The 20520-nt window shown below is 43.9% G+C and overlaps 1 long non-coding RNA gene across 3 annotated transcripts in view; it reads left to right on the top strand.

Moving 5' to 3' along the window:
- Window positions 1-20520, top strand: part of LOC147689586 (uncharacterized) — a 127323-nt gene that overhangs the window by 93798 nt on the left and 13005 nt on the right. For all 3 annotated transcript variants that reach the window (XR_015299870.1, XR_015299871.1, XR_015299872.1), the window contains exon 2: window positions 15020-15088. This is a non-coding gene — a long non-coding RNA (uncharacterized LOC147689586). The remainder of the gene's footprint in view (window positions 1-15019; window positions 15089-20520) is intronic.

Below are 20520 nucleotides of genomic sequence, written 5' to 3'. Positions count from 1 at the left end.
TCTAATTAATAAATGTGAATAATTCTTCTTTTAATTAAATGGTCAGTCAAATCACTAAATAAAGAAATCTCTGTAAGAAATATTCCTGTGAGTGTGCATATTCTCACTAGTCCACCGTTGCGTAATAATCTTTGATGTATTGTTTGTGTTTTTGGTTTTTAATATTCTAAGAAAGATTGCTTTTGAAAATTGTTATATTTGTAAATTTGTCAATCTCTTTGCAACTCTGGATACAATATATGGCTCATCCTTGACTTGCTGGTAGAAAATCCCTCAGAGGCTTTGATACCTCTTTAAAACTTAAGAAAAGGGAACTGTCGTTTCTTTAGAGTCCCTAAAACCCTATCCCTTTTCTTCGAAAGGGTTTCTCCTTTAAATTTTCTTTCCTTTGTGTTTACCAGCCACAGGTTATAATGCAGAGGTGCATTCTGGTTATTCCTGCGTTTAGGGTGAAGTTTTGACTCTTAGAAATCCCAAAAGGGCATTATATGATTCCTTTACTGATGACGCTCGGAATAGTTGTACACAACATAAGGAGCAAATACAAGATTGAGGCAAAAGCAGTATACAACAATTTTTATGCCCCCCCTCTAGAAGATTTGAAAAAGATAGCATATAGTATAAAATCAGGCTCCCCTACCGATCCAGCTACTCCCAAGGTGATTGGCACAGGATTAGAGGTAATACTCCCCTATATTCAACAACTGCAAGACATCTCCTTCCGGGAAGGCCATCTACCTGATAGATGGAAACGAGCAATGGTTCGCCCAATTAAGAAAAAAACCCATAGCAGATGGGAACGTACTAACAAACCTACGACCAGTCTCACTTCTCCAAAATAGCCGAAAAAAGTGGTTAATAAAAAGCTTGAATGGCATATAAAGGAGAGTAATCTACTACACCCCACACAATCTGGCTTTAGGCTACTTACTCAACTGAGACAGCTTTACTTTTTGCTACTGACACAATACGGAAGAGAGTAAATGAAGGGCTGACAACTGCTCTGGTCTTATTAGACCTGAGCGCAGCATTCGATACAGTGTCACATAAGCTGCTCATACATCGCCTAAGGAGAGGGGCAGTGACCGGGGCTGCAATGGACTGGATGTTATCCTTTCTGCAGGACCGCAGCTTTCAGGTGATACAATCTGCGTACACATCTAAACCCATTAACCTGGGAAAGGGGGTGCCCTAGGGCTCTATACTGAGCCCAACTCTTTGTAATCTATATATCGCACCCCTGGCAGACTTGGTAGAAAAATATGGAGTTTCAATCATGTCGTACGCAGATGATACTCAGTGGAAACTCTGGCGCCTGACTCACCCCAGGCAGCAAACAGCTTTGTAGCCTGCCTGAAAGATCTGGCAGGATGAATGTCAGATAACTGTCTGAGCCTAAATGGCAGTAAGGCAGAGGTGTTAGTAGTGGGGAACCCCCCATCTATATGGTCACCGCTATGGTGGCCAACAATGCCAGGACCTACTCTCGACCCCAAGACGGAGGAGACAAACCTGGGAGTATGGATGGACTTGAAACAATCTTTTGAGGCCCAAATTATTAGAAAAAAAGGAAGTGCTTTGGAATCATGAAGACTATCAGGAAAACCCTGGACATCCTTCCTATGACTGCCAGAAAAACCTTAATCCATGCACTTGTTACATCAAGAATGAACTACGGGAATGTGCTGCTTCTGGGTGCAACAAAAAAGGGTCTTCAGAAGTTGCAATCCATACAGAATGCAGCCGCCCGCATGACCCTGAACTTACTGAGAAAAGTACCATCTAAAAATGTACTGGAAACACTGCACTGGTTGCCTGTGCAGAAGCGGATCAAATTTAAGGCACTTTGTTTTGACCATCGGATTTTGCAGAAGAAAGGCCCTGCCTACCTGCACAACCTACTCCAACCATATAAAATGGTATGACAGTTAAGATCAACAGGGACACACCAAGTAGATGTTCCGAAGTTAAGAAGAGCACGCATGGGTGCACGCTCATTCCTATATTTGACAGCAAAGAGCTGGAACGAGTTCCCCATATATCTCCGAACGGAACAATCACACACAATCTTCTGTAAGAAACTAAAAACATGGCTGTTTATACAGTTAGACTTAAGGCAACATAAACTGCATGCAAATGGCTCTTGAAATTACCGGTTGAAAAGGAAAGAGCGCGGGGACACACCAGCTGGTGTAACCAGGCTGTTCATAAACCTAAACTAAACTAAATGTGAAACAAAGGTGCATTCGCACTTAAATCTCTTTTTCCTGCAGCTCCAGGTGTTGAAAGCCCCTCACCTGCTCGTCCGTTCACTTTAGTGGGTTTCTTCCCCCCTCCACTTGGCCTTTCCGCAGATCTGTGGAATTGTGTGGCTCACACATCATTCGAAAAGTACAGGCGAGGTCTTGGGCTGTAGGTCTTGGACCGCAGCTCTGGACAACAATTCTGGTCCCCATTCTATGCCCTTACCACTCCCGCTGAAAGGGCGTGGCACATATGCTACGCATGTTCTTTGTACGACACTTGTATTTTTCACAATCTCTGTGACTGCAGTTATATAACCTTATTGGCTGCACCCCCCACTCTGAGAATTGTTTCAGCACCACTGGCCTTACCTGTGTTTGGATGTGGATTAAAATAGAAACCTGTTCTACCTCCGCAGGGCACACATAGCTCTTCAGCTTTTCGGCGAAGAGTGTGTTATGCAAATAGATCACACATACAGCCTCAAAAGATTGACTTTTGGAGTCACCGTCTTGTAACTGGCCTCATTGCACGGGAGGTGGCTTTTTTAAAGTGCCACTGACCAGCCTTGGTGACCAGAGGTTGGAACTGGTGGGCGGAGCCCGAAGGAGATTTGGGTGGAGAAGAGATGTTTGTGTGTGCACAAAACTTGCCTATTTAACATTTTATTTCCTTTGATCCATATACATCTGTTTCCAAAGCACTGAACATGGTATCCATCAGTCAACACAACCATACCGGTTCAGGACAAGTGGAAGGAAATTTCGGTGCATGTTGTAGACCCAAGTTAGATTTTTTTTGTCTCCTAAAAGTCATTATAACAAGTCAATTTGTCTATGAGGAAAGCACACACTGTTCACAAATAAAGTTGTCTTTGATTTTCCCAACTGCAAAATCTGCACGTTCAGCCTGTGCATTCCTTGCACATGATGGGTAAGTGAAGAGATGAAAAGTAGCAGGACCCACCTGTCTTTCAAACTGGGCAACGGAGGGTGCTCGCTGACAGGAATGTCCCGCCCTGAGAATGATGACTGCTGTAGAAAAGTGAGGAGGAAGGTAGCTTCATTTTCCCTCAAAAAAGACATTGTTCAGGGCAAGTTGCTACAGTTGAACCTATGTCTGTCCTTTACATTACGCCAAGTAGTAGCATTTAAAAAAGTATTTAACATACTACAAAAATGTCTTAAAAGGATAAATGAGTCGTAGCACAGTGTGGCAGAATATAGTATGTACATACTAAAATTCTGAACAATACCAGTAATCATTTTAGTCCTTTGCCAATACTTCCGTCCAATGCTTTCCTTTGGATTTTCTTCATCCCCTACATACAGGGCTTTGGAGCAGAATTGATGCTCGCTCCTACATATGCATCAGCAGGTTGCCCCCTGGCGTGGTGTTCATGAGCGAGCAGGTCTAGGGCATGTTGCCCACACATTAGGTCTATTTGCTGTTTATTTTACTTGTGCTCCTTTCTCTGCAGCAGTCCATTCGCTGATTGTTCACTGATGTTCATTTTATGTTGGTGTTCGATGCAGTACTTTAAATGGAAATCTGGAAGTCCTGGAACACACTATCCATACTATGGGGGTCATTAGGATGGTCTTAGTCTGCCCTCCATCCTATCGGAGTTTGGGGCCGCCCGCGATAAGGGCGGGGGTCCCGTGGGGGGGATTAGGATGCTCTCAGCACCGCCCGTCAAAATGCTAAAAATGCAAATATGCATTTGCATTAACAAAGTGGCAGGCACCGCGCGGTGCCTGCCGCTTTGTTAATGCAAATGCAGGGGGTACCACAGGTACACTCCCGTGTGCACCCCCACCTGTCTTTCACTCCGGGGGCCCGCAGGGGGCCCCTGAAGTGAAGACCGCATGCCTTTCCGTGGCGGCGATGGCATCTGTTTTGGGCCATGCTAATATGGCTGCGGTGTCTAATAGACACCGCCACCATATTAAACCTTTTCTGCCCCGGCTGCAAAGCGACTGGGGCGGAAAAGCGGCGGACGGTCTTTCCGTCCGCCGCGTTCCCCCCCTCCATCCTAATATGGTGGGGGAATTTAGGTGCGGATGGAGGGCGGATTGCAATTCACCGCCATCCTAATGGACCCCTATGTTTGCTCCAGAGAGGTGCCAGTACTTGACGATTTAAAGCACTGGTTCGATGGAAACATTCAATGTTTCTGTTCGATGCTTACCATACGTTCACTGTTTCTGTTCTATGCATGCGTTCACTGTTTCTGTTCTATGCATACATTCTGTTTCTGTTTAATCACGTTCACTGTTTCTGGTCTATGCGTACATTCTCTTTTTCTGTTTGATGAATACATTTGCTGTTTCTGTTTGATGCATAAGTTCACTGTTTTTGGTCTATGAGTGAATTCTGTTCTATGTATACATTTACTGTTCGATGTTTTTGGTCCATGCGTACATTTTCTGTTTCTGTTTGATGCATCCATTCACCGTTTCTGTTAGATGCATCCATTCTTTGTTTCTGTTCGATGCATCCATTCGCTGTTTCTGTTGGATGCATACGTTCACTGTTTCTGGTCTATGCGTCCATTCTTTGTTTCTGTTCGATGCATCAATTCGCTGTTTCTGTTTAATGCATACATTCACTGTTTCTGGTCTATGCGTCCATTCTTTGTTTCTGTTCGATGCATCAATTCGCTGTTTCTGTTTGATGCATACGTTCACTGTTTCTGTTTGATTCATACGTTCACTGTTTCTGGTCTATGCGTCCAATCTTTGTTTCTGTTCGATGCATCCATTCGCTGTTTCTGTTTGATGCATACGTTCACTGTTTCTGGTCTATGCGTCCATTCTTTGTTTCTGTTCGATGCATCAATTCGCTGTTTCTGTTTAATGCATACATTCACTGTTTCTGGTCTATGCGTCCATTCTTTGTTTCTGTTCGATGCATCAATTCGCTGTTTCTGTTTGATGCATACGTTCACTGTTTCTGTTTGATTCATACGTTCACTGTTTCTGGTCTATGCGTCCATTCTTTGTTTCTGTTCGATGCATCCATTCGCTGTTTCAGTTTAATGCATACGTTCACTGTTTCTGGTCTATGCGTCCATTCTTTGTTTCTGTTCGATGCATCCATTCGCTGTTTCTGTTTGATGCATACGTTCACTGTTTCTGTTTGATTCATACGTTCACTGTTTCTGGTCTATGCGTCCATTCTTTGTTTCTTTTCGATGCATCCATTCGCTGTTTCTGTTTGATGCATACGTTCACTGTTTCTGGTCTATGCGTCCATTCTTTGTTTCTGTTCGATGCATCCATTCGCTGTTTCTGTTTAATGCATACGTTCACTGTTTCTGGTCTATGCGTCCATTCTTTGTTTCTGTTCGATGCATCCATTCGCTGTTTCTGTTTGATGCATACGTTCACTGTTTCTGTTTGATTCATACGTTCACTGTTTCTGGTCTATGCGTCCATTCTTTGTTTCTTTTCGATGCATCCATTCTCTGTTTCTGTTTGATGCATACGTTCACTGTTTCTGTTTGATTCATACGTTCACTGTTTCTGGTCTATGCGTCCATTCTTTGTTTCTGTTCGATGCATCCATTCGCTGTTTCTGTTTGATGCATACATTTACTGTTTCTGGTCTATGCGTCCATTCTTTGTTTCTGTTCAATGCATCCATTCGCTATTTCTGTTTGATGCATACGTTCACTGTTTCTGTTTGATTCATACGTTCACTGTTACTGGTCTATGCGTCCATTCTTTGTTTCTGTTCGATGCATCCATTCGCTGTTTCTGTTTAATGCATACGTTCACTGTTTCTGTTTAATGCATACATTCACTGTTTCTGGTCTATGCGTCCATTCTTTGTTTCTGTTCAATGCATCCATTCGCTGTTTCTGTTTGATGCATACGTTCACTGTTTCTGTTTAATGCATACATTCACTGTTTCTGGTCTATGCGTCCATTCTTTGTTTCTGTTCAATGCATCCAGTCGCTGTTTCTGTTTGAAACATACGTTCACTGTTTCTGTTTAATGCATACATTCACTGTTTCTGGTCTATGCGTCCATTCTTTGTTTCTGTTCAATGCATCCAGTCGCTGTTTCTGTTTGAAACATACGTTCACTGTTTCTGTTTAATGCATACATTCACTGTTTCTGGTCTATGCGTCCATTCTTTGTTTCTGTTCAATGCATCCAGTCGCTGTTTCTGTTTGATGCATACGTTCACTGTTTCTGTTTAATGCATACATTCACTGTTTCTGGTCTATGCGTCCATTCTTTGTTTCTGTTCGATGCATCAATTCGCTGTTTCTGTTTAATGCATACATTCACTGTTTCTGGTCTATGCGTCCATTCTTTGTTTCTGTTCGATGCATCAATTCGCTGTTTCTGTTTGATGCATACGTTCACTGTTTCTGTTTGATTCATACGTTCACTGTTTCTGGTCTATGCGTCCAATCTTTGTTTCTGTTCGATGCATCCATTCGCTGTTTCTGTTTGATGCATACGTTCACTGTTTCTGGTCTATGCGTCCATTCTTTGTTTCTGTTCGATGCATCAATTAGCTGTTTCTGTTTAATGCATACATTCACTGTTTCTGGTCTATGCGTCCATTCTTTGTTTCTGTTCGATGCATCAATTCGCTGTTTCTGTTTGATGCATACGTTCACTGTTTCTGTTTGATTCATACGTTCACTGTTTCTGGTCTATGCGTCCATTCTTTGTTTCTGTTCGATGCATCCATTCGCTGTTTCAGTTTAATGCATACGTTCACTGTTTCTGGTCTATGCGTCCATTCTTTGTTTCTGTTCGATGCATCCATTCGCTGTTTCTGTTTGATGCATACGTTCACTGTTTCTGTTTGATTCATACGTTCACTGTTTCTGGTCTATGCGTCCATTCTTTGTTTCTTTTCGATGCATCCATTCGCTGTTTCTGTTTGATGCATACGTTCACTGTTTCTGGTCTATGCGTCCATTCTTTGTTTCTGTTCGATGCATCCATTCGCTGTTTCTGTTTAATGCATACGTTCACTGTTTCTGGTCTATGCGTCCATTCTTTGTTTCTGTTCGATGCATCCATTCGCTGTTTCTGTTTGATGCATACGTTCACTGTTTCTGTTTGATTCATACGTTCACTGTTTCTGGTCTATGCGTCCATTCTTTGTTTCTTTTCGATGCATCCATTCTCTGTTTCTGTTTGATGCATACGTTCACTGTTTCTGTTTGATTCATACGTTCACTGTTTCTGGTCTATGCGTCCATTCTTTGTTTCTGTTCGATGCATCCATTCGCTGTTTCTGTTTGATGCATACATTTACTGTTTCTGGTCTATGCGTCCATTCTTTGTTTCTGTTCAATGCATCCATTCGCTATTTCTGTTTGATGCATACGTTCACTGTTTCTGTTTGATTCATACGTTCACTGTTACTGGTCTATGCGTCCATTCTTTGTTTCTTTTCGATGCATCCATTCGCTGTTTCTGTTTGATGCATACGCTCACTGTTTCTGGTCTATGCGTCCATTCTTTGTTTCTGTTCGATGCATCCATTCGCTGTTTCTGTTTAATGCATACGTTCACTGTTTCTGTTTAATGCATACATTCACTGTTTCTGGTCTATGCGTCCATTCTTTGTTTCTGTTCAATGCATCCAGTCGCTGTTTCTGTTTGAAACATACGTTCACTGTTTCTGTTTAATGCATACATTCACTGTTTCTGGTCTATGCGTCCATTCTTTGTTTCTGTTCAATGCATCCAGTCGCTGTTTCTGTTTGAAACATACGTTCACTGTTTCTGTTTAATGCATACATTCACTGTTTCTGGTCTATGCGTCCATTCTTTGTTTCTGTTCAATGCATCCAGTCGCTGTTTCTGTTTGAAACATACGTTCACTGTTTCTGTTTAATGCATACATTCACTGTTTCTGGTCTATGCGTCCATTCTTTGTTTCTGTTCAATGCATCCAGTCGCTGTTTCTGTTTGATGCATACGTTCACTGTTTCTGCTTGATGCATACATTCACTGTTTCTGGTCTATGCGTCCATTCTTTGTTTCTGTTCAATGCATCCAGTCGCTGTTTCTGTTTGAAACATACGTTCACTGTTTCTGTTTAATGCATACATTCACTGTTTCTGGTCTATGCGTCCATTCTTTGTTTCTGTTCAATGCATCCAGTCGCTGTTTCTGTTTGATGCATACGTTCACTGTTTCTGGTCTATGTGTCCATTCTTTGTTTCTGTTCGATGCATCAATTCGCTGTTTCTGTTTGATGCATACGTTCACTGTTTCTGTTTCATTCATACGTTCACTGTTACTGGTCTATGCGTCCATTCTTTGTTTCTTTTCGATGCATCCATTCGCTGTTTCTGTTTGATGCATACGCTCACTGTTTCTGGTCTATGCGTCCATTCTTTGTTTCTGTTCAATGCATCCAGTCGCTGTTTCTGTTTGAAACATACGTTCACTGTTTCTGTTTAATGCATACATTCACTGTTTCTGGTCTATGCGTCCATTCTTTGTTTCTGTTCGATGCATCAATTCGCTGTTTCTGTTTAATGCATACATTCACTGTTTCTGGTCTATGCGTCCATTCTTTGTTTCTGTTCGATGCATCAATTCGCTGTTTCTGTTTGATGCATACGTTCACTGTTTCTGTTTAATGCATACATTCACTGTTTCTGGTCTATGCGTCCATTCTTTGTTTCTGTTCGATGCATCAATTCGCTGTTTCTGTTTAATGCATACATTCACTGTTTCTGGTCTATGCGTCCATTCTTTGTTTCTGTTCGATGCATCAATTCGCTGTTTCTGTTTGATGCATACGTTCACTGTTTCTGTTTGATTCATACGTTCACTGTTTCTGGTCTATGCGTCCAATCTTTGTTTCTGTTCGATGCATCCATTCGCTGTTTCTGTTTGATGCATACGCTCACTGTTTCTGGTCTATGCGTCCATTCTTTGTTTCTGTTCGATGCATCCATTCGCTGTTTCTGTTTAATGCATACGTTCACTGTTTCTGTTTGATGCATACGCTCACTGTTTCTGGTCTATGCGTCCATTCTTTGTTTCTGTTCAATGCATCCAGTCGCTGTTTCTGTTTGAAACATACGTTCGCTGTTTCTGTTTGATGCATACGCTCACTGTTTCTGGTCTATGCGTCCATTCTTTGTTTCTGTTCAATGCATCCAGTCGCTGTTTCTGTTTGATGCATACGTTCACTGTTTCTGCTTGATGCATACATTCACTGTTTCTGGTCTATGCGTCCATTCTTTGTTTCTGTTCAATGCATCCATTCACTGTTGCGGTTACCTTTGGGGTGAGCATGCTCTCAAATGTGGCACTCGTGTCATCTTGCACCTCCCATTCTTACTGAAAGTAAATGTTTGCAGCCATTCACGAGTCCCTCTAACAACAGCTCAACAGTAACGTCAACAAGGCACTTCACCATCTCCATTACGGCTCATGTTTGCATGTAAACATTACCTTTATTAAAATGCATAAATAAAGACGGAAGGGACCTCCATTTGCCGCAAGACTAAAACTAGTGTAACTTGGAGACCATTTAGCAGCTCTGATGGGTGCAGCGGAGTAAAGCAAATATTCATCAGCAGCCACCAGCCAAGACCCTGCATAGAACAGGCCAACAGAGCATACTGTCGGAACACAGGATGTGGGAGGTGATGGTGGAGGGGGTATCCCAAAATATCACTGCACACCAAGTGTGTCCCTGAGAAGTCTGCATTTGCTGTTGGAGAGCCCCTGGGGAGCACAGGCCTCGTGAATTATTAAAAAAAGACAAAAGTTCAGGGGAAGAGCTAGGAACAAAGACAGGCATTTGCATAGCTAATAGGTTTCACCTTTTTGACCTTATAAGTGTTTAGCACATTATCCTGCGTGCGATCTGTAAAACTCCTACACACTGACTGTGAAAGAGAGTGACTCGTTTTTGTGCATGAAAATAGTGCAGGGTGTGTATGTGTAAGAAACAGCTAAAGGGCTGCGTCCCTCCTCTGTGCAGCATGCTGGAGCCAGTGTGGTTTGCACCAGTAAAGGTAGGCAAGTGAAAACAGTGATAGAAAAGCAACTCACAGCAAACATCTCTGCAACCTTTATGCAGTGCCGTAACGCTGACTAAAACAACATTGTCATGTCATATGAGAAGCTGAAACATAATAAAAGGGTGCAAGAAGCAAATTAAAGGCAAAGGTTTAGTTAAAAAAAATATTTTGGTATACTATCTCCTTACTTACACAAATAAATGGCAGCTGCATACTGTGCCCCCTGAAACGTGCCCCCAAATATATGTGACTGTACCGAAGCATGCGGCTTGTTAAACGAAAACACCTTTGCAATAATATTACAATGATTACACAGCATGAACCAGCAAAGTTATCACTGAAACAAAAACCCTGAAACAAGAATCTCCCACAAGAACAGGCATTTGTAGTTTAAATCTCAAAGCTTCTAAAGTGCCCTAAAGTTAACAGCACACTGGAAGAATGTGTTAAGTCTGTTTTTATTCCAGCATGGCACAGGACCATCCAGGGTAGCTCTCGCGTTCATCTTGCACCTCCCATTCTTACAGGAAAGTAAATGTTTGCAGCCGCTCACGGGTCCCCCTAACAACAGCTCAACAGTAATGTCCACAAGGCACCTCACCATCCCCATTCTGGCCAATGTTTGCTTGTAAACATTACATTTAATAAAAAGCATAAATAAACACTGACGGGGCCTCCGTCTGCTGCCAGCCTCTAAACCTAGTGTAACATGGAGGCCGGTAGCCAGCTCTCCGGGTGCAGCCGAGTAACGCACATAGTAACCTTCTGCTGCCAGCCAAGAGCCTGCACCGAACAGGGCTACAGGGGATGCTGTCCGAGCACAGAATGAGGGGGTGATGGTGGAGGGGGTACCCCAAAATATCACAGCACACAAAGTATGTCGCTGAGAAGTCTGCGGAACCTCTGTTCGAGAGTACCTCAAATTTGAGAGACTCCATTTAAGAGACCCTTTTGAACACTGATGTCTGTGACAGAAGTGATGCGGGGATGACGCCATTCCCTATGCGAAAGCCAGGAAAAAGAAAACAACCATTGGCAAAGCCAACAGGTATGGCATTGTCTAGCAGCTTTTTGTCATGACTTTTGTAAAACGTTATTACTGGGAAAGTTTTAGTGTGCTCGTAGTTAAAAAAAAAACAAATTTGATGCCTGCAAGCACATTTTTGGTCTCAAAAAACACACATGACCTACTTTGCAAACATCGGTTAAGATTCTGAGCTGGAAAAAAACTTGTAAAGAAATAAAATGAGATCCCTCGTTTTAGGTTGCGCTTCTGAGGTTGTGCATCAAATACTCGACCTGGTCAAGGTTTGTCTAACTTGTCCTCTAAGCAAACCTGTAACATGCATGCCGCATTGACATGATTTCACAGGCACAGAAATGGCCAACGAGGTTACTACATTTGTGGGCCTTTGTGACAAACATGGCTGTGCAAAGGTAAATGGCTTGCAGTGGGATCAATGACAGAAAATATAGAGCTGGGCTCTGGGGCATAAAATGGTGTCTAAAAAAAAGAGCAAAGAAAATAAAAACTGTACCATCGCCATGTGCCTCCTTTAAGCAACATGGTCTACAGAGGACATGTGTTGGTGGGAAGATGCACACCATTTCATACCCACTCATCTGATTATGACAGCAAAGCCACCTCGGGCACCCGCACCCACTCGGGCAGCTGCTGCTCAGACAATGTTTACATTTGCAGGAATACGCGATTCGCGACATCTCTCTAGAGACCACACCACAACGCAGACCAGTCCATCAGCAGCTTAATGGATGGAATCTCACCTGGAGGTCCACTGAAAGACTCTGCTTGTGCCCACTCAAAGAGCCTGAAACGGGCACATCCCATTGGTTGCTTAAGATGGAATCTAGCGGCAATCTGGGACGCACTTGGCCCCCAAACTTCGGTTTACTGCACAAACTTACAGACAGACCCATTAAACTCCACAAATCTCATGGAACCAAACCTACAGGTACAGAGAAAATACAGGTTTCCCCAGAAATAAGGCCTCCTAGCAACTAGAAAATGAGAACCGCTATGCCGCGTCCTGCTACGCTGTGTGTGCAAATTAATATCAGTGGCTTCTGTAGTAACAGCCAACAACGTCCACCATCATGTCAGGATCCCTGTCCGGAGCAGCAATGCTTTCAACTCAACAGGACAGACAGGATGGAACATACAAAAACAACCCTACACTCGTCTCGCGAACCAATTACAAGTACTACGATTACGATGGAGGAGTGTGGCTCACTGATTAGAGCGGCAGACCCTGATGCAGAGGTCTAGCCCGGGACCAGGGTTCAATTCCCGACGCGGCAGGGTCCTGAGCCCAAAATGTCCACGGACTCGATAATTCTCGCCTCGTGCCTATTCTAATCATGGGGTCCCAGGCTGCAACTCTGGGCAATAGCTTGCTTAATCTCCACTACGGCGGCCCACCCCGCTGCGGGATGCCTGGCTTTCACCTTGGGGATGCCCAGTAGGGGTTATATCACTGGGAAAAAGCCAGGACGGGTTCCCAAGGCAAGCGCCTTGATGCCTTTGGGTGATACGTGCGCTATATAGGTCGCAATACATACTAAGATTTAACATAACATGTTCTATATTGAGGCAGTTGTGATTACAGCACAAGACGAGCCAAATAACAATAGGATCCAATCACATTCGCAGTCAAAACAAAATAATGTTACAGTATAAACACAAGTTAAGTGGAACGGATGGTGCATCGAGGCAACAACTTTTCATAAAATAATTGTCTGCATGCCATGGGTTAATAGAACCACAGCTTGTATTGTCACTAACAAATCTGTCATTACGGAAGCCAAGCATGAATATTTAAGAGGGTTGACTTATGCCTGTTCTCCAGCTCTATAATAGGCTGTGCCAAAGCTGCACTTTGAGGCTCTGCAGGGGACGCCTTTCCCTCCCACACCATGGGGTTGTTGGGCCAACTATGCTTCTTTAGAGAACTTGTGGACGTGGGCATTCGTCAATGTATCCCACAAGACCAGAAAGTAAGTAACCGGACCTACCTGAGGGAAACAGATGTCTGAGCGGGTAAGGCAAGCCAGAGAGCTCTCTCTTTGCACTGCCCCATCTCAGAAAGCAGCGTCTCAGCCAGCCAAAAATAGTTGTAGGCTGAGCTGAGCTTGAATTTTGAGATGCGAGGGTGCTGCTCTGCACGCACCAGCTTCTTAAGGGCATAGAAGTGGAAGGGGCAGGTAATCGAGAGCAGTGCAGGTGGAGAGATGTGCATGAGGAACATAGCTCAATAACAAATGCACACTCCTCGTGTCCTCAATAGTGAGGATGTGGCGTAACAATACAGAGCTGTCAACTTAGGACCTGGGGAACCGGGTTCGAATCGCGACATCGGCGCTCCTGTATCTACTATAAAAAATATTTAAAAAACAATGGCGAATCGAAACAAAATAGGAACGGAAACAAAATTACAAATGCCGATCCGTACTAAAGCAATGGTTGAACTACCTTCTAGTGAACGCGTACAGGATTGGGTGAATGTGTAGAGGAAAAAAAGCCCACATTTTTTAACAAAATGAGCAAAAACAAAATAAAACAAGCAATAGACCAACTCAAAGAAAAAGAGTGCTCCGAACAAACCATAAGTAAACAAAAGAGTACGGGGACATGAAACTGGGACAGTAGCCATGGAAATGAAAAACAAACCAGAAGGTGGGACAAAGAGCAACGATTCACCAATTAAAAGAAAAATTTAGAAAGGCACAGGAAGGAATTAATGGAAAACGATGTGCGTGATGAAAGCCCATATAGTAGATGCAGCATGTCTCGAAGAGACAGCACATGCGCTTTCTAGGCGAGACCTAAAAATTAGCACGGAGGTCATGCCTAGGTTCTGAATCTGAACTTTGACCTAGGCAATAATCGGAACCCTTGGCAGTCACGTTTCAAGACATACTCATTGGAAAGCTCTATAAATTCACAGATTGCTACTAAGTGGAAGCATGTGTGCACAACCTACTATATATAATGTACACATGTGCTTGGGGAGACGCAATTGTATTGGTGAAACAGTAATTTTCTTTTTTTCATTGCGAACTGATTTACCTTTAAAAGAAAATCAGTTTCTTACTCCTTCAATTACCACTTCAATGGATGTATTCCTGCCCTTAACAGGAGTACGTCTTGAAATATTTACAGGAAAGTGAAGGACTCGAGAAAAGTTTGTGACTATTCACAAAAGGTGAGTACAACCTCTTGTAACACCCATTGACCAACACACGGCAGGGGATTTACATGCACCCTATGTTACACCTTTGTGTGATAATAGCACAGGTGAGTAAATTAATTTACCACTGCAAGATCACCTTTTAAAAAAATGTACTCGCAAATCATGCCATTTTTATGTATAAATTGAACATAAAGATGAACATGACTTAGAAACTCTAGACCAGAAAGATGCCTGAAGCAGGGGGGTCACTTGTTCAGTGAATGCCTTGTCACCTACAGCCCTGCCAAATTCATTTGTGGTGACTTTGATGTGCTCCACTAAGGTGTGAAAAATAGATAGTTATTTTTTGTTAGATGACACTGTGACAAGTACTTTACCTGTAGAAGAGTTTTCAATGCTGTGGGAAAAAAGTCCAACCCGCCACCCATGCCTGTCCGTTAAACACCAACCACTGCAGTCATAGTTGATGTTTACTCTGTATCATTTTTATGTATTCATATTTTGATCCAAGTTTTAAAGTTTTGTTTTCTTTTCCAGGACGTTCTGTAATAATTTGGAATACCTACTGGATTTGATTGTGAAGTTTTCAAGTTTTTGAAAATCGAGGTATGTCTGATCCCACTTTTGAGTTTGAAGTTCTCTCTCTGTCACTCACTTGTTGCTAGAATTTCCTTCAAATTCCATGATTCTTGTCCATTCTCCAGAGATGGGCAATTCCAGGTCTTGTCTCAAAGACATTCTGGGACCTTGGCAGTGCCTGGGGCGAGAGTCGCTTGATGCAGACCCTCTTGATGCCTCCTTAACAGAGGATAATCATGTAGGAAGGTCGAGAGGCGACCCAAATGCTTACCCTTCATTTAATTGGGAGATGCAATCTCTCCCCTGGTCCTCCATCACTTCCTGAAAGACCCACTCTGTTTCAGCACTCTTTATGTAAGACATCTATGTACCTCATGAATGACCTTTGATGGAAGTGGTAAGGTCACCCACCCTCCAGCTATAGTAAGGTGAGTCCTTCTGTTCCGTGTGTCCCAGTCCGCGTTCTCTCCTTTATATAAGAATGGGTGGTCTTGCACCTCAGCGCGGTTCTTGACGCATTCCTGGTAATAGGAGGTTAGTATACTCTGGCTCTCAGCCTGTGCTCCATCCGTGTAATCGTATATTTTAATTCTTCACCTTGACTTTACTCAGTGAAATGTTAGAAAGCACCAGCTCCTGCCCAGCCTCTGTCATTCAACAGAAGCACACAGTCGTCATCACCCCGATTCCTTACTCTAAGAGCGCCTCTGCTCACACCCTGCCCAACCGTATATTGTAAGTTGTAAGGGCAGCAACGCAAGGGTTTAGATAGATCTTGAAAAGCATCCTCCCCAGCTGTGAAGGGCAGCTTTATGCCTATGCCCTGAGGGGAGGAGCTTTGCTAACGGGGTGCAGGTGAGCCTGGGTCTGCAGTGGGCAGTGCTGGTCCAATCCTTGGTGGTTTAAGGAGATGCAACAGAGAACATACACGAAAAAACAATGTTCTACAACAAATCACTCCCATAATTGGACATGGAAATAAGATATTTTAAATTTTTATACATAGCCGCTCTGCTCTAAAAGGTATTGGGGTGCTTTACGGTTAATTCAACGGATGTTACTGTGAACTAGAGAGGGGTGTAAGGGCGTACCTCAGAAGATGTATGGAACCTGCATGGAACCCACAAGGGACATCACAGGTTAGAATTACATTTTGGTAGATCAATGGATAGCTTTTTGGAAAGGGCAGAGAACTGATTTAAGAAGAGGAAGAAAATGTGTATCTTCAGTGCTGTACGAAAATGAGAAAGAACGGTTTTGTTTAAATGTAAAGAGGTAACGAGTTATCAGCAGTAGTTGTGTGGTAACTTTTTCAAAAGTCCCGGGGCAGTGTGGGTTACTGGGCTGAGATTGTCGCAATCCGAGCCTTTAACCACAGGTGTCCGCAAGTTAGCACAGTGGAACAGTCTAAGGCTTACCCAGGGAGGTTCTGTGTGTTAAGAAGCTCTCAGTCAATGAGCATGAGACAGCTGTCAATCACTGTCCAGCCTGTACTTTGGATTATAAAAGGTGAAGGGGCAGATTTATAAGCCCCTTGTGACACTTTTACGCCGCCGTTGCGTCGCTTTTGTGACGCAGCGGCGGCGTAAACAATGAGCCACGTTGCGACTTATTTACAACGTAACGCATCTAGGCATATGCGTCATGTTGTAAAGCCCTGTGCCACATGAAACCTGCGTCAGGTTTCATGTGGGCGTTCTGTCGCAGGGTGGGAGTTCCTTCGTATCAAAGCCCCGTAAAACTGACGCAGTGAAATCTACAAGATTTCATTGAGCCAGTTTTACGATGCTGCTGCGTCAAATCCTTACGCCTGCTTGAATCAGGCGTAAGGAGTGACGCACCATGCTATGTATGTGTGGCCCCTGTGCATTGCAGGAGTTGCGTCGTGCTTGCGACGCGACTCCAGTAATGCGCTGCCCATACGCCACAAGATGCGTCACGCATCTTCCCTTCCTTGCACCATGGTGCGCCGCATTATAAATGCGGCGCATCTGTGGTGGCGCAAGGAGGGGATTGCATGACGCATCTGTTCTGGCGCATCCCTGCTGATTTGCAGAGATGCGCCAGAACATGTAAATATGCCCCAAAGTGCTTTATTGCTACTCGAAGAATTAGAAACACTGACTGGAGTCAACAATGGGCATTTCTTATGTGTACTAATGGTATCCTCAGGGACATATCCTGGCAATAAAGTGTGTTAATCCGTTTCATTACAAAGCGGAACCCCGGTGGCCCTGGGGGAAGCTCCATAATTCAGTGCAATCAGTCACTTGATAGTCTGAGGAGGTCACTCTTTCCTCCCCTGGTCTTAGTGAAACGTCACAGCAGCTGCCAGGTTCATGTAGTTAATTGTGAAGAGGACATGGTGTCGCTGTCAGCGGGAGCACGCTGCCCCGGTGGTGTGCATCTACAGCAACCAACAGGTGGAGCTGATAATGCATCTCCCCTGGCCAACTAGGAGGCATATTATCAAGAAACGGCGTTACAATTATCGCCGCTTTAGCAGCAGGAAACTGCAGCTAAAGCGGCAATAATGGGCTTGATAATATGCCCTTGTGAATTCCCATGAAAGCCCATGTTCTGGTGTTGACCTGGATTTCTATTGGAATTCTCAAGGGCATATTATCAAGTCCATTATCGCCGCTTTAGCGGAAGTTTCCTGCCGCTAAAGCGGTGATAATGTTAACGCCCGTCTTGATAATATGACCCTAGATGCGTGTACATACTTGCGTTAGGAGTGCTGGTTTCTGCCAATCCAGTCAGTAGCACCAGTACCAGTGAAGAGGAGGTTGCATTGGAATCTGGGTGCACATGGACCTAGTGGTGCTTTGGGTTCTTTCTTGCGCCTGGGCACAAGCCTCCATCCAAAAAAAGCTGGGTGCTAACCTTGGGTTGCAGCAGAGTTGTCTTCATGCTGGTGCAGTCTCTTCACTGTACTTGTACGCTTCCTCTTGTACTTCAGCTGTGGCAGCCTTTGGCCTCCTCCGGCACCTGGATGCTGTTTGATGCTCGCGACTTTAGTACAGAACTCACTCCATCGAGTTATCTCAGCAGCTTCCAGTTCAGGTGTCTGTGCAATCGCCTTTGCTGGGGATTATTTTGGGACCTAGAGGCTCGCCCATGGCACAGCGTGCTGGTCTCCATCAGTCACACCTCACTTCCTACACCATCCTCTCACCTTCACAGCAGCGTCTTCCTCAGGGAGCGGATGTGGTGTAACGGCCAAAACTGCTGACTTTGGAACTGGGGATCCAGATTCGAATATTGGCGTTGGATCAACATCCTGTGATTCGGGCTAAATATTTTCATCTCCCTGTGTCTATGAACAGAGCCTAGATACCCTCGAAGTTTTTTTTTGACAGAAGCACACGTGGCTAAACCACGCATGCTTCTGCTACGCGACCCCGACATTGAATGCGTCTTACCACGCATGCCTTTACCATGCAAATTTGTTGTAAAGGCATGATTGGGGATAGTCATATAACAGATAACTCCCAGCCCCCGCCCTAAGAACAATGACCTCCCGAGCCCTAAAAACAGCCAGACGGCCCCCACACGACCCCAAGTCTTACAAACAATCTGAACCCCAGAGTCCTAAAACCGACCCCTACCTCCCCCCATGAGCCCTAAAAACACCCCTGAGCCCTAGAAATAAACACTGACCCTCCCCAAGTCCTTAAGACAAACCCAACCCCTGAGCCCTAAACACTACCCCCATCTCCCCAAACCCAGCCCCATTTAGCAGACCATGTCCCAGCGCTACCACTCCTGATCCTTCATTTTCTTGTGCCAGCCTATCTGCATCTTGACCGCGCACTGCCTTAATCAGGCAAATATATGTGGTTAAGTCAAGCGCGTTCCACTTCCGGAGAAACGGCACGCATGGCTTGGCCCTCGTTGTAAAGGCAGTTTCCCCCTCATGGGTGATTAGCCGTGCTCTACAAATCTGAACATCCAGTACCTCTCCTTAGCAGCTGGTCAGCTCTGTTCTTGAAGTAGGGTCCAAACGACTTGTCAAATTTCCCTGGGTTGCTTGTCGTGTACCTTGAAATGGGAGTCGGTGATTGTTAAACCGACCCTAGAGCTCTAAGGATTCTTCCTGTCTGAACTGTTGTGGGGCCCAGTGCTTCTGATCAGGAAACCTTGGCACATTTTGACTGGAAGGTTCTGCCGCCATCTTTATACTCACTCTGCAGACGGACTTTATGCATTCGAGAAGTTCAGTTCTGTGATTTGTTCTAAGCAGTTCTACCCAGAACCAGTCACCTCACCATGGGAGATGCTTCATATTGAGATGAATATATATTTCTTCAAAATGGCTGGATGGAAAAAAGTTTTAGATTGAACCTTTTATAGCCCTAATATCTTCATCTCCAACTTCCCTGCAATTTCTCCCCATTTTTATCTTCTCAAGCTTTGGTAAAGCAGTTCGATGGCTGAAAAACAGGTCTTGGCACATTGAATTCACACACTTCTGAAATTCCAAACCCAAATCTATAAAATTGATGGTTGTTGGAACTTGGATATATTTGTAAAATTCGAACGCGAGTCTCTGAATTTGATATACGTATTTGATTGCATCACTGTTTCTTAGGATTGTATGAATATTATTTTGCATTTTTAAAAATGTTCCTGTGTAACCAAGGTTTTAAATGCAAATCATTTTTTATTCACAATACATTCATACATAACAAAACTAATAGTCTCTGAACTAATCAAAAACCTTTTAGGTAAAACAGCGTGTCCTGCAACTATAATCTCTTCTCTGCCGCCGCTGTGAGTCCCATACTACTAGGTGTGATGACAATAGTTTCTCTTTAGAAGGAGGCTGTAAGTTCATTGTAAGTTTAACACAGGGTGGTTAACATAGAGTTCGAAGACTCATAAGACTAGGTACGAATCTCCTGGAGCAATAGAATCAACCGCGCCTCAGAGGCGCGATGGGCACAGGGCCTGCTATTTGCACCTCCAGTGGCGCTTTGGAATTATAAAAGATGCTTGTGCGGCGCCTTTTGTAATACAGATCGTACCAGTGCACATGTAACCCCGGTGCAATTTCTTTTTTTTTTTTTCTTTTTTTTTTGAAAATTTCTTTATTTGCAAGTTAGGTCACTGCACATAACATAGACATGTACACAGTAGTTCTCCGCATCGTGACATATATTTCAGTATACATTTCAATCATTTACATTTTCCGTTTTCTGCTTTCAAGAACGTCCCAACTCCCCCATTCCCTCCCTGTACCCTCCCCCCCCCCCCGGCACTTATCATTCCATTTAACAGCAATACGTTGGTTTTGCATCAATATGTACAGTACAATCTGTATCCAGCAGGGGTACCGGTCCCCGGTCACATCATATATGCATATCAGATCATTCCCAGTGTGTCTGCAGCTCAGTTCCCATGTACTCCGGTCACGGGCGTAGTATCCCCCTGTGAGACATGACAGGTACAGGCTA

Source organism: Lissotriton vulgaris, chromosome 9 (assembly GCF_964263255.1).
Source record: "Lissotriton vulgaris chromosome 9, aLisVul1.2, whole genome shotgun sequence".
Lineage (NCBI taxonomy): Eukaryota > Metazoa > Chordata > Amphibia > Caudata > Salamandridae > Lissotriton > Lissotriton vulgaris.
Note: the sequence above shows the minus strand (reverse complement) of the source record. Positions and strands in the feature narration are given on the sequence as shown.